At 46.4% G+C, this 15442-nt stretch overlaps 1 protein-coding gene across 1 annotated transcript in view; it reads right to left on the minus strand.

Moving 5' to 3' along the window:
- The window catches only part of Fam81a (family with sequence similarity 81 member A), a 53468-nt gene extending 48904 nt beyond the window's left edge, over positions 1 to 4564 (minus strand). Inside the window, exon 1 of the mRNA XM_050126030.1 lies at positions 4384 to 4564. The gene's annotated coding sequence lies outside the window, so the exon portion shown is untranslated. The remainder of the gene's footprint in view (positions 1 to 4383) is intronic.
- Positions 4565 to 15442: the final 10878 nt, after the last annotated feature.

The raw sequence follows: 15442 nt of genomic DNA on the forward strand, positions 1-15442 counted from the left end.
CTGCAAAGAGAGAGTGGGAGAAAGTGCCAGAGAGATAAAACAAGTATGGCTGAAAGTTAATATTTATAGAATGTGGCTGAAAGAGAGATCAGAACTTTTCGGTTTATTGTTGAAACATTTCCATAAATCTGAATCAGCTTAAGATGAAAAAAAAAATTACAGGGGGAGGAAATCGTTAAGGAAGCCAGAGTGATAAACTAGTGATAAAATAGCCACGTCAGGGACCTGAGCCAAGCTGGGGTGGAAGATCTTGCTGGGTCTGATGGCCAGAGCCCCTGTCTCAGCTCTGCCCCTAAGAACTGCCTTGAGTCATGCTGTGTTCCTCCACTCTAATCCCTTCGTCCACAAAACAAGGATAAGAAGTGTTGGCCCCCCAGCCAGAGAAGGCATTGGCTCCCACTAGGGCACAGGAGGGTGGGCTCCGAGTTGATCCTGAAGCTGGGAAGGAGAGCAATTCAAGTTCAGAGTCCCCTGTACAGCCAGGGGCCAGCAAAAAAGTCACCGAATGATGGATGTGAGGACCCTGCGGAGACAGGGCGTGAAGACAGAGAGAAGGGCACAGGAGGAGGGCAGCGGGGCACCAGCAGGGCAGGGGAAAGGCTCAGTTCTACAGCCAAGACTCCAAGGAGGCCCCATGGGGAGGCAGCTTCCCCTGAAAGATAAAGGAAGTGATCCACAGAGATCAACAGAGCAGCCTGAGCACGGGCTCTGCCCTCCGACACAGCAGCCAACCGCTCCCTGTGGCTGTTTCAATTGAGTTTAAGCTCCCCTAAAATCCACATAAATTGAAAACTTAGTTCAAGCCAGGAGTGATATAATCTCAGCTCCTAGGAGGCGGAGGCAGGAGGACCGTGAGTTCAAACACAGCCCAGGCTGGATAACAAGACCCTGTCTCAAAAATAAGTAGATAAGAGAATAAGAACTCAGGTCCTTGGTCATAGTAGTCACATCTTGAAGCTCTGTAGCCACGTATGGCTATTAACTACCATCACTTCCTTCACTAGAGAAGGTTCTAGGGGACAGAATGGAGACTCTAGCAAAACAAGATCCCAACGGGGTAGTCAAGGACAGAGTGGGGGACTGAGGGTGTGGAATGGCTTTAGGCTAAACACAGGACAGGCACAGAGATGTTCCTGAATTTCAGACCAGAAACACAAGGACACAGAGAGGTAGAGAAGGAAATACTTGGAGATGTGAAGGCGGGTACGACCGGACTCACACTGAGGTGGTGGGCAGTAACGGAGAATGTGGGCACTCTTGTCTTAGCTGTCAAAAGCCACTTTCTGAAAGGGAACCTGGGGTTTAAGGGGTACAAAGCTGTGGCACAGGGCAAAGTGTACGCAGTCTGAGTTCATGACATGGAATTCTTGTGTTTCATAGGAAAGCAAGCCTCCATGAAATTAAAGCCAGCATCAATTTAAAATGGAACCAGTCCAGGGGTCTCTGTGACTGGCAGGCTAGGAGAAGAAAACACAGACAATGGGGGTAGTTTGGGGATTGGAGACTGGAATCCAAGGAATCCAAGGATGACAGCATGGTGTACGCCTTTAATCCCAGCAGGCTGGAGGCAGAAATAGGCAGCTCTCGGAATTTGAGGGTAGCCTGGCCTACAGAGTGAGTACCAGGTTAGCCAGGCTACATATTGAGACCTTGACTCAAAAAAAAAAAAAAAATCAACATGTCAAGACCAAAGATGTGGAGCCCTGCAGATAGGCTGAAGCATTGCAACGCTTGAGCGCAAGCTCAATGCCTCAGTGCTGGAATCCTCGGGGATGGGGAAAGCCACAGTAGGGAGACAGAGATGGTGCAGTGGGAAGAAGCCCAAGTCCTAGCTCCTGAAAGGGGAAAACCGGCCCAAACTCAGCATGTCTGTGGTATTAGTGGTTGAAGGGAAATGCAGGCAGAGTCCTGGGGGTCAAGGCTGAGCCATAGGGGTCAAGGCTGGGGCATGGGGGGTCAAGGTGGAGCCACAGGGGTCAATGGTGAGCCAGCATCAAATAAACTGTTTTCTCCTTCCTCTCTCCATTTATTTTAATTTTTAGACAAAACAAACAAACAATTTTTTGAATTGTGTGCATTTTGGCACATATGTGTAAGTCAGAAGACAACTTAGAAGTGTCCGTCTTTCCTTGTACCGTGTAGATTCTGAGGCGCAAGCTCAGGTTGTCTGTCTTGGTGACAGGTGCCTTTAGCTGCCGGACCATGTTGCTGAGCTAAGCCTTATCTTTTGTTGTTGTTGTTGTTGTTTTACAGAAAGGGTTTAGTTTGGTTGAGTGGTTTGGGTTTTTTATGGTCTTAAACCATCCTAATGATTCCATTTCGATATCTGAGAGGGTCTAAATGAGCCTGTCTTTTTCAAAACGTGTCTGGCGATTCTGAGGGGCTTTAGGTTTGGGAAGGTACTGAAAGCCAGAAACACAAGGAAAGACTTGAGGCCAAGAAGACAGTATCACATTCTAAGGCTTTGAGGTGACACGAAGGAGTTAGGGCCAAGACATCCTGGTTCTATGAGTAGATCCCAGAAAGGGGTGTTCTGGGGGAAGTCATGTCCTTAGACTCTGGTAGAAGGGGAGAAAGTAGAGATGAACTCAGAGACAGAAAATGGAAATACAGAAGAAGCATGTCTACAAGACACAAAAGAGGAGAGAGCCCAAGTGTCAGAAGTCACATGGGCTAGCAGCTGCAGGGGCAAGAGGATTGAGTCCTCTGCGGATGGAGGCTCTGAAGTCGAGGACTTGTCCTTAAAGGGCTGTAGGCTGGTTGACGGGATTCCTGGGCAACAGGGATTTTTGTATCTGCATGGGGGCAGATTTCTAGCAGGTAACCCATTAAGGACTTCTAAGCCCTCAGATAGGTAAGCTGGCAGAAGTTTGCTCATTAACTGAAAACTTAGCTTCCCAGGCGACCTTTTTACACAGAGGAAGTCAGATTCCCACAGATACCAAGAGTGTCCTTGAAACACAAAGTCAGAGACATCTCAACCGTCCAGTGACAAGAATCCTGGGCACCCCTTGTCCCCCCTTAGATGAAAGAGTTTATGGATGGAAAATGGAAAACGGCCTCCTTGTCATTTTTAGTACCGGTCAGTGCTAAAATTAGAAGAAAATACCACAGCCTGTAAGTCACCTCTACACACACACACACACACACACACACACACACACACACAGAAGAGAGAGAGAGGCAGAGGCACTGTACATTTCTTAATAAAGAACATATTTACTCTCAAAAACCTAATTCGTTGATTTCATTATATTTATTTGTTTAGCTTGTGTGCTTTGTGTGGGTGTGAAGATCAGAGAACAACTTACGGGGGTTGGATGGTGCTCTCCTTTCACAGTGTGAGTTCTGAAGATCAAACTCAGGTCATCAAGCTTGGTGACAAGGACATTACCCCACTGAGCCACCTTGTCAGTTCCCCACCACCACCACCACCACCAGACTTTAAAGACCAAATGCAAAATATTTGTCCCTGCTTCCAAGAGATTCCCTCTGGAGATCCAAACCAGCCCAGCAGAATTTCTGTGAAATAATCTCTAACACCAGCACACACAGACTTTAAGATGAGTGCACGCATGCGCAACACACACACACACACACAGCTTCTGCACATTGAAGAAATGACTCACTTTAATTTGCCACTGCCTGCCACTACTGGGTTTTGATTTTACCTGTTCAGACACAAAGTTTCCTACCAGATCAACTACTGGAAAGAAGTATTCAGTAGCTTAAACCTGAAATGGATTTAGGATTTAGGACCACCGATGGGATTCTGATCAATGCATTTAACCAGCCTTCCTGGACCACAGAGTGTTCCCTCCATAATCTTCCAGAAAATGGTAACACATTTCTGGCCACTTTGGGAGCCAGCTCATTGGAAATCCCTTGCAGAATAAACATGATTAAAAAGCCCTTCCTCAGCTCACAGTACCAGCAAAACAGCCTTGGGCTGCAACTGGAGAGAGACAGGGAACCCGCGGGGAAGCAGTGTGGCTAACCCACGCAAGGTCACTCAGCTCTGATTGGGGGTGATAGACTTGTCATAGTCCTGGCAAACTCTGCACACCCTTGGCTCGCCTCAAACAGTCCCTCGGGGGCTCTGCTGTCTGCTAGCTTGCAGCCCCCGCGAAGATGCAATGCCACTTGCGCTCTGCGCCCAACTTCAGCCCTGCGCGTCAGCATGCAGTTAACCCTCTCACGTCCAGAGTGTCACACGGGGCACGCGCAGCTTCACCCCTCACCCCCTTTCCCCAACACCATCCCATGCCTATCCGTGAAGTGATTGCTCCAAGGTCACATCAACGGTCCCTGCTGGAGCTCCCGCTGCTTGAATCCAGAGGATGCCCGGCCGCGTGGGGAGGAGAGGCACCCCTGGAGACTCACCCGCGCGCGGATCGGGCGCGCCGCGGCTGCCCATGTCGTCGCTGGCGCTCTGGATGTGGTGGCCACGAGCACGGGGCTGTGCGGGGCGAACCCGGCTACGGGCCCGCGCTCCAGTCGGCGCGCGCGCGGCCCGGCCGGGGGTTCGCGGCTCCCCCACCCGGGGAAGGGCGCGAGCCGCCGCGCGCCGCCCAGAGCTGCTTCCGGGCGCGTTGCCTGGACGCGGTTGCCGTGGCAGCCCGAGCTGGAGGCTTTCCCCGCGCGCCCTCGCCCAGCCCGCCGGCGCCCCTCCTCCCTCCGCGCTCCCACACCCAAAATAGCCTTTCCGCGGCACCGCGGGTCCCCACCCAGTTCGCAGCAAGGAGTCAGCGGGCGGGGACTTGCTTTCAGGAACCTCAGTCCCGTCGTAGGGCGCGTCGACATGGAGGCAGAGGTAGGTGTAGAGAAGGATGCTTGAATGAGAGAGCCCAGTCTTTCAGGTCGCAATGTCATCCGTCACCCTCCCGAGAATCCTAGCATCCCTTATGTGTCAAGCCTGGTTCCCACCAAAATAGTTATCTGTGCTCTCCACCACGAACTGGAAAGAAGTTAGGGGTGAGATCACAGTCTGGTAAACAGCTCCTTCCGTCGCCCCACCTTGCACAGGTGATGGAACCCTCCGGGCGACAAGTGTCTATGAGGGAATCACCGTGGTTCGCACATATCGGTCCAAGAAACAGGACCCCAGGAAGAATGCTAGCTCCGCTGCTTTTCCTCCCAGCCCTCCTACCTCTGCCGAGCTCCCAGAGAATCCTAGCTCTCTCTGTCTTCCTTCGCATCGGTGCTGGATTCTCAGCAGGATCCACTCACAATTTTGCTTCCTCTCCGTGGGTGGGATTTAAGCAGAGTGGGGGATCCCACCTTTGCTTGCCTCACCGCGTCTGATTCGGAGCTCTTACGTAGAGGCACGAGCTTACCCAGTGCAGGTGCTCCCGTCTAGCGGCTCCCTAGCCCTCACAGCCCCCCAATTCAGGGGACGCTGGGAAGAACATAGGCTGTGCAGCCACTTGGATAGGTCTGGCCTTGGAATCCACGATCCTGAAGTGATTTGTGTGTGGTCTTGGGAGTTCTGCAATTTCCTCGTCTGTAAAGTAATAACTCTCCCAACACACACACACACACACACACACACACACACACACACACACACACACAGAGCTAATGAACATAGCATTCATTCAGCCAACAGTGTTTATTGAATGTCTGCCAAGTGCTAGAAACTATGCTTTATCTCCGAGGAGAAATGGAGAAGATGAAGGTGGAGAAGGGAAGAAGGACTCTGCTTTTCTCCTGGTCATTACAACCTAACACACATTAATTAAACATGTGTAAAAAGAGCATGGTGACCAAGAGGGTCCTGGCCTGAGTCCTGTCTGACCGAACATTGTGCCTTTGGTGAGATGGCTTCTGTTCCCATATCACCTGCTGCACAGGCTGTAAATGCATATTGGATTCAATCCTAAGGCAGAGGAATTGCTGGGAATTTCCACCACTTAGGATATTTTTGAGGGGGGATGAGAAAATGGCTCAGTCGATAAACTGCTTGCCTTAAAAGAATGAGGACCTGAGTTCTTAGCCTCAGAACTCACATTTAAAAAAAAAATCAGCGCTCTTGTAGTGCACATATCCTCATGCCGGCTCCCACACAGGCACAAAATAAATGAATATTTTTAAGTCAGACACGGGAATTTGATGTGCCCTTGTAACTCAAGAGCTGACGAAGCAGAGACAGGCAGGTAGATCAACCAGACCTCCCTGGTCATTCTGCCTGGCTATCCAGGTGAGTTCAAAGACAGAAGAGAGATCCTGGCTCAAAAAGACGGAAGGCACCTGATGAATGACATTTGAGGTTGTCCTGTGACCTCCACACACCCACACAATCACACACACACACACACACACACACGAACAAAGCATGGCTTGCCACAGTGTCTAGAAAAGCACAACTTTTCTACCATAAAGTAAAAGCACCCATCACAGTGAGGCCACAGACGGACTTAAATACCTGTCGCAGGCTGCCTTCCAGGGTAGGGTGGGCCTTTCACACACACAAGACAATCTGGCCCTGTCCATTTTTGTTCCTCCTCCCTCCTTCCCACTCTGCTCCCTCCTTATCCCGCTCCATCCTACCACCACCCCCCTCCGAGGTCCTGGGAAGGTGAGACGGTGAAGCATCTGTAGAATAGAGGACAATCGTCACTTCCAACAACCTCCAAAGTGCAGCTTTATTTACCACAAAATCTCTTCACACTCTGGGGTAAGGAATACCTGGGAGGTGAGGGGGTTTGCCGAAGCACACAAAAACCTTTATTTAATTTCGTTTTTTTAAATCAAATTGATTAATATAAGACATCATATTTTTAAAGATTCTTTTGTGAGGCATGGCAGCCTATTCTTGTAAATCCAGCAGTCAAGAGGCTTGGACAGGTTAGTGTGGGTTACAGAGTGATCCTGTCTCAAAGAAAACAAAAAGTAAAAAAAGATTCACTTACTTTAAAAAGCCAAAACCAACCCTTGATGCCTCAATACCAGTCCTAAGATTTCAAAGCAGTCCCAAATCAGGCCTGTGACTTCCCATCTATATCCCTGACTTCCTCCTTTTTTCTTTCAAGAGCTCTGTTTTTAATCCTAACGGGGCCAAATTAAGCACACAATAGTTTAAGCTTACTCTAGTTTCTTCCTTACCCTTTTACACACCTATAAGGTAAATTTCAATTAAGTATTCAATTTTCCAAAATTGTTTTTATTGTAACTCATTAGAGGAATTGAGGTTTTTCTTGTGTTACTTTAATTACCAAATCATGAGCTATCACCAACTATTGTATGCTAGCAGAGGTTATTACTAAGAATGATTTTATCAAGGAAAGAAAATACAAATTGACTCCCCCTCACAATGGACTACAACGGTAACACTAAAAATGGTTTTATCGATGAAAGCTCAGCAGATGAAGGCACTTGCCACCAAGCCCGAGACATGAGCTGGAACCCTGGGACCCACATGATGGAGGGCAGAACTGACTCCTGCAATCTGCTCTCAGAACTTGACCATGGCAATGCCCCCCCCACACACACTTGCAAATAGATAAATAAATGTGATTTTTAAAAATTAATTTTAAAAAAGGCCGGGCGGTGGTGGTGCACACCTTTAGTCCCAGAACTCAGGAGGCAGAGGCAGGCATATCTCTGTGAGCTTAAGTCCAGCCTGGTCTACACAGTGAGTTCCAGGATAGGAGAAACATAGAATAGAAATAATTTGTACATCCTTCGAGGCCAGACATTTCTGGGAGTTTGTTTTTAAAATAACATTGCACCACTGAGTTAACATCCCGTCTTGGCACTGATGTAGAAAATATAACGGATAGAATATCAAACTGACCAGCAAGCACACTCAACTAGTAAAGATGAAGAACAGGCTGGGTAGATGGTTCGATGCATAAAGTGCTTGGCATACAAGCATGAGAACCAGAATTCAAACTCCTAGAACCTACTTACAAAGCTGAGTGGTCATGGTGGTTGCCTGTAATTCAGGAGACAGAGACAAGGGATCCCAGAAGCAAGGCCACTAGCTAGACTAGCTGGGATGGTAAGGTCTGGGATCAGTGAGGGATCCTGCCTCTAAAAGTAAGGTATAGCATGATCAAGGAAGACATTCTATCAAGCTTTAACAACCATCTGTCTACACATATATGCATACACACATGAATAATATAAAATTTAAAATAAGTCAATGGTCCAGGTTGGTCAAAGTGGTATTTACTGAGGCCAGAGAGATGTCTCAGTGGCTAAGAGCCACTCTGGCTGATCTTCCAGAGGACTCAAGTTCAATTGTCAGCACCCACATGACATCTTACAACCCTCTGTAATTCCAGTCTCAGGGCACTGAGGCTCTCCTCTAGCCTCCGTAGGCATACATACATGTGGTGCACAGACATACATGCAGGGAAAACACACACACATAAAAAAATTTCAAAAGTGTTTAAAAATGATATTTGTAAGAATATAAAGCAGAGCTGGGTGGTGGCAGGGCATGCCTTTGATCCCAACACTTTGTGAGACAGAGGCAGACATTGCAGGCCAGCTTCATCTACAGAGTGAGTTCCAGGACAGTAAGGGCTACACACAGAGAAACCCTATCTTGCAGAATAAAGAAAGAAAAAGAATGTAAAACAGATGAGGCGAACCAGCAGGATGAGCCCAAGATGGATCTATGGGACTGTTGTCTTATCCCAGGCTCTCTCAACAGGGTAGCTGCTCAGGCATCCAGATCTTTTCATTGTGTCAAAGTACTTATCCCTAATAACAAGGTGCCAAACTATTGTCCTGTTAGGAAGGATCACATGTGGGAACGAGGAAGAAAAAAATTCCCACAGGGAAACAGAGAGGAAAAGCCAGTGCTGTAAGGGTTGGCACCATGCCAGAGAGGGCACGGACAAAAGGATTCACAGGGGACCTTCATGAGTAGTTGCCAGGCACCTGGGAATTAAGGAAGACTGGGTGCTGAGGAACTGCAGGGCAGACACTGGTCCCTCTTTCCTGTGTGTTTTTTGAGACAGTGTCTGACTATGTAAATGGGGTGTGCTGGTTGGTTTTTTGCCAGCTTGACAAAAGCTAGAGTCATCCTGGAAGAGGGAATGTCAATTCAGGGTTTGTCTCTGTCAGGCTGGCCTGTAGGCAAATCTGTGGGGGAATTTTTCTGATTGATGATTTACGTAGGAGGACCCAGCCTACAGTGGGCGGTATCACCCCTAAGCAAGTAACTCTGAATTGTCTAAGACAGATAGCTGAGCAAGCCCAGGGGGAAAGGTCAGTAAGCAGCACTCTTACATGGTCTCTGCTTCAGTTCCAACCTCCAATTCCCTGTCTCAAGTTCCTGACTTAACTCCTCTTGATGGTGGACTACAGCTGTAAGCCGAAATAAATTGTTTCCTCCTCGAGTTGCTTTTGGTCATGTTATTTATCACGGTGGCAGAAAACAAGCTAAGACACCAGGCCTGCCTGCAATTCCTGGTCTTTCTTCTTAATCTTCTGATTCCTGAGATTACATGTATGTGCCTCCACGCCTGGCCAATGTTGACTATTTTTTTTCTTCTTTTGAGTCTCTTGTTTATTCTTTGACAATTTCATAAACGTATACGATGCCTCTTATCCTGTCCACCCATGACCCCCGATTCCAGACTTCCCCTTCAGTGCCAGCATGTGCACTTCCAGTCTTCATATCCTTTCCTGTTTAGTTTTGATTTGTATTGTATGGGTATGGATGTATTGCCTGCATCTATGTATGTACAGCACATTCATGCCACGAGCCCTAAGAGGCCAGAAAAAGGAGTCAGGTCACCTGGAACTGGCGTTACAGATGGCTGTGAACCACCACGTGGGTGCTAGGACTCAAAACTGGATCTCCAGAAGAGTGGCCACTGCTTTTAACTGTCGAGCCATCTCTCCAGCCCCATTGTTTTCAAACCCACTGAGTTCAGTTAGTGCTGTCTATTGCATGGCTTGGACCCACAGATCCTGTTGGCATCATCTCGTGCAGGTAACCTTAGCTACTGCGGGTTTATGGGTGCTGCATCCATGCCACGTTTATTCCACAGCACCCTCCCCACTCTACAGCTCTTACATCCCGTCTGCCTCTTCTGCAATGTTCCCTGAGCCCGCTGGTCACTCTAGAGAATTTCCACAGTGTAAGGAAGGGGAAAATGACTTCAGCAGGTGCTCTTTAGAGAACACCCTGGTAGAAATTCCTGATTGCTTCACTACTATGAATGCATCATCTGAGTCAAAGAACAGAAAGCGCAGGACATCATTCACGCTGCCAATCAAAACTCTAGCCTTAACTCCATCAGCATGGTTTCCCTTTCTGAAAAATTTTCATCATGGCTGAGGAGATGGCTCAGCAGGTGAAGGCAGATTCTTGGGGCCAAGGTAGTGGCAGAGAGACCTGATTCCTTCAGGTTGCTGTCTTCTGACTCACAAATAAACACAAATAAACGAAATGTAAACAATTAAATTAAATCAAAAATAAAAACCCTAGCAGTTATAAGACATCCCCCCCCCACCTCAGCGAAGTGGGAACTCAAACTTTGAAACATTATTCTCTTAAAAAATTTGGCTTAGCAACTAATTAACCCAACATACGTTGTTCTTTACGTTATGGTTTTTTTTTTCTTTTTTGATAATTACAACTCAAAGGACACTCGTATTTCCTCTTTTACATGTAAACAGGATGGATATCTATATATCTGAATATTCTGTAATTGAATGGTTGTTTTGCTAATAATTATGCTTCATGTGTAAGCTAATTCTCTCAAAATTATGTTTCATACATGCATTTATTACTATCTAGCCATCTCACAAGTATCTTTTTTTAAAGCAACAACTAAGCACAGCCAGAAAAAAGATAAACTATTGAGATCCTTCCTCGGGGTATTTATGTCTTAGCTTACATAATTGCTGGTATAAAGAGGGCAAATTCAGCCTCGGGTGTGTTTAAATAACTCACAACTGAGACTTAAGATAGCATAATATGACTTGCTACAGAGATAAAGATTTTTTTCCACAAGAGTTTGTGGCCAGAAATTCTAAAATAAGTTCATAACAAAATGCATTCATCCTAAATTCAGTTTCCCACAAGAGAGCACGATAGAAAAATTCCATTGCGTATGGATTTAGGAAACCTTTTCTTCCTCTTCCCACAGCTTTCAAAAGACAAGCATCTGAGGGACAGCCCCCTCTTGTAACAGTCTGGTAGGGACTGGCTTAGTCCAGCCCAGTCTTGAGGTATTCCCAGACAGGTCATGGCACCACAGTCTAGACAAGAAGGTCTCACTCCATTTGTCGCTCCTATTTGGGTTGCTTTGACAAGATATGTGTCATTGGGCATCAATTTTCATAAGTAGGGGAACTGGGAGATAATTTTTACTTCTTTTCAAGAACAAAATGGAATGATGAGCTGGGGTGTAGCTCAGTTGGGCGAGCACTCCCTAGCAAGCTTGCAGCCCAGGGATCCGTCTCTAGCATGACCTGAGTGGAGCTTAGTGGCTCACGCCTGTCATTCTAGCACCTGGGAAAGAGAGGCACCAGGACCAGGAGTTTAAAGTCATTCTCAGCTATCTAGGGAGTTCAAGGTCAGCCTGGGCTACAGTGGAAATTGTAAAAAAATAACAGTGAAAAAAAAGTATATTCTGTCCAGAAAAAGACATATAGAACGTCATTAAAAAATCTTAACAGAGCTAGCTTGATGTGGAACTCAGTAGTAGAACACTTGCCTAACATGTGAAGAGCTATGGGTACAATCTCAACAATAAATAAACTAATAGATAAATGGTAGAGATAGACAGACAGACAGATAGACATATAGATAGAGATGGACGATAGACAGATGAGACAGATTAGAAAGGTGAGGATAAATAGATGATAGATAGATAGATAGATAGATAGATAGATAGATAGATAGATAGATAGATGTAGGTAGATAGATAGATAGATAGATAGATAGATAGATAGATAGAGATATAGGTAGATAGATAGATGATGCAGAGATACAGGGTGTGATGGCTAGTTTTATGTCAACTCAACACAAGTTAGAGTCATCTGAGAGGAAACCTCAATTGAGAAAATGCCTCCATAAGATTGGGCTGTAGGCAAGAGCTTTTTCTTAATTAGTGATTAACGTGGGAGGACCTAACCCATTGTAGGTAAGGCCATCCCTGTGCTGGTACTCCTAGATGCTATAAAAAGCAAGGTAAGCAAGTCAGTAAGTAGCACTCCTCCCTGGTCCCTATGTCAGCTCCTGCCTCCAGATTCTTACCTTGCTCGAGTTCTTGCCCTGACTTCCTTCAATAAAGAACTATGATGTGGAAGTGTAAGACAAATAAAACATTTCCTCCCCAAGCTGTTTTTGGTTATGGTGTTTCATTACAGCAATAGAAACCCTAATGAAGACACAAAGATAGATAGATAGATAGATAGATAGATAGATAGATAGATAGATAGATGATAGATAGATAGATAGATAGATAGATAGATGACAGATAGATAGATGACAGACAGACAGATAGATGGTAGATAGATAGATAACAGATAGATAGATAGATAGATAGATAGATAGATAGATAGATAGATAGATAGATAGATAGATGATGGATGGATAGAGATAGATAATCATAATAGGTAATACAAGTTAGTCATGGTGGCACAAGCCTGCTGGCCTAGCACTTAGGAGGTAGAGGAAGGAAGATGAGGAGTTCAAGGTCAGCTTCAGATACTTAGTGAATTCAAGAGCAGCCTGGCTCTCATCAGATTCTTTCTCTCAGAAGAAAAAAGACAGTGCAGATCTTGCACTTAAAAGAAAATAAAATCAATAGTATACAGTTGCTCCTAAAAGCAGAACTTTCAGTTATAATTGCTTTGGTTCCTCCACCCCAATATTTGAATGCACTGAGCTGTCTTCAGTAGCTCTTAAAGGTGTCCCAGGCAAACAATGGGCTGTAGGAATCCCCAGAAGGCACTGACCCCCACATAGTCATACAGTAAACCGTGGTCACTGTGGACTCGGGAATAGCTTTTGCTTCTCCTTGGAAACACAAACACTCAAGTGACATTTTCCTCTGTGCCCTGAGGGAGCTTGTGCTCTAAAGGTGTCACAAGCTACCTGTCTGTGCTTCAGCAAGTCATTTAGCACCCGTTGACTCCAAGTCCTCGCTTTTCAAACAGAGGATGATATGAAGCCTGCCTCATAGGGCCTCCTGGAGATCAGAGGCAGTGATTTACAAAGAAGCTTGACCACTTCCGTTATTATTTATAGTGCTATTTAGCATGTCCAATATAAGAATTTTAGACATAGGTGCTACTCTCCAGACCCTGTGTCTCTTTTGGCTCTCTTCCAAAGCTTCTCAAGGTTCCTTTAAAAAGAAAGCCTCAGTCCTTCCTGCCTCACTTAAACAATCCCATTGAATTAAGCACCTAACAAGGCCCTTAAAAAGGGACAGGGGAGCTAGACACACTAGCACATACTTATAACCCCAGCAGAGAGGTTAGGAGGGAATCTTGCTGCTTTGTTGCAAGTATAAGACTAGCCTGGGCTGTACAGCAAGACCATTCCCTCAAAAGGGGTGCAGAGGGTGTTAGGGTTGGAGATTGCTTACAGAACATGCCCAAAGCCCTGGATTATCCTCAGCCATGCGTAAACTGTGTCAATTCATTCCTATAATCCCAGCACTTAGAAGGTGGAGGCAGAGGCTCATAGACACTTTAAGGTCACCTAAGATATGTGAGCCTCTGAGCTTCTGACTCAAAAAAGGCAGGGGGTGGGAATACACCAGGCGTGCACAACGGCCCCAACGTGAAAAAGGAAGGGACTCGGTGCTGCTGTGCATTTGGTGCTGAGGTGACGGGTCAGCATCACTGTGCCGACCTCCCTGTTCCCGCTGCCAGCTAGTGCCATCCTTGCCCCCAGCGGGCATCTCTGAGGACGCGTGTGGCCAGCAGGGGCCCTGGGGTCAGTAGCTCCCACCAGTTATTATCAGTTGCTCTTCTCAGCTTTTATGTGTGTGGCTTGTTCTCATAATCGCCAGAACAAAATACCCAGCTCCCCAATGCCCCCACATTAGCACAGGCTCTGCCGTTTGAGGTCCTGCCTACCTTCTTCTCAGCATCAGAAGTAGACCTGGTCCTGATGGAACCACCACCCAAATCTCCTATACTGGAGTGGGCACTTAGCTTTCCATGACTTATTCTCTCTCTCAGATCCAATCAAAAGACAGAATCTGATGATTCTCATCCTTAAAAATCAAGCCATTCTTGTATGGAGGGCTCAGTGACACGTACAACATTATTGCTAATTCACTGTAAGTTTGGAATACAAATCTCTGCTTAAAATAGTTTACAGTTTTTTACCACAAACAAAATCAAAATCCTTTATTTTTTAAACAAAAACTATTCAAGACAGGGTCGCTATGTGAAATCCAGGCTGCCCTCCAACTTTCTGCCACAGCCGCCTGAGTGCTGGGATTACAGACATCACCACTATGTCCAGCTTCCAAAATTCTCTACTGTACCTTTCAGAATCTAATGTTCTCTGCTTTCTAAATCCACCCAGCAAGCCAGGCGTGGCAGGGTGCTTCTGTAATCTCAGCACTTAGGCCTTAGGGACAGGAGGATCAGGAGTTCAAAGTCATCCTTGGCTACAGAATGAATTTGAAGCCAGCTTGAGTTACATTGAACAAACAAATGAAGGAATAAATTCTTCTAGTGCCCTGTTTCACTCTTTCTGAACTCTTGCCACACAAACTCCGCCTCAAGTTCCTTTTGTTTTGGCTCTAGACCGACACATCGTTCACGTTAGATCATCTGGATTGTCAGTTGGGTGCCAGACACCTTTTGGGACAAGTCTCTCCCAAGCGGCCTTTCTAAACTGTCACCGTGATCCGGTGATCCGCACTGACTGCACCATGCAGCTAGATCACCACCTTACCCTGTTTTGCATGCTTCATGTGGTGCTCTCTGTTAGGATGCAATCTCAAACCCAGCACGCGGTTAAGACCTGCAATCCAGCAGGTAGGAGGTGCAGGTAGGAGAATCAAGACTTCAAGATAATCCCTGGTTACACAGTGAGTTTGAGGCCCTGGGCTACAAAAGACCCTGTCTCAAAACAAAACAAACAAACAAACCAATACCTGTGGGTGGGGGAAGGGGAATGGTTGCAAGATGGCTCACAGAGTAAAGACTCTTGCCACCAAGTCTAAATGGTCTGATTTCTAAGTCCCAGGACCCAAACACACGCCCACACACACACATACACAATCAATCAATGAAACAAACAATGCAATTAAAAACATTATGGTCGGGGCTGGAGAAATGGCTCAGTAGTTAAGAGAACTAACTTACTGTTCTTGCAGAGTTTGGTTAACAACACTCACATGGGGAGGCTCACAATCACCTGGAACACTGACCCTGGGGGCCTCTTCAGGCAACTGCACCCACGTGCACATATCTTCTCTGCCACACAAACATGCACACATACAAT

This window comes from Alexandromys fortis, unplaced genomic scaffold, assembly GCF_014885135.2.
Source record: "Alexandromys fortis isolate MF-2015 unplaced genomic scaffold, M_Fortis_MF-2015_v1.1 scaffold_22, whole genome shotgun sequence".
NCBI lineage: Eukaryota > Metazoa > Chordata > Mammalia > Rodentia > Cricetidae > Alexandromys > Alexandromys fortis.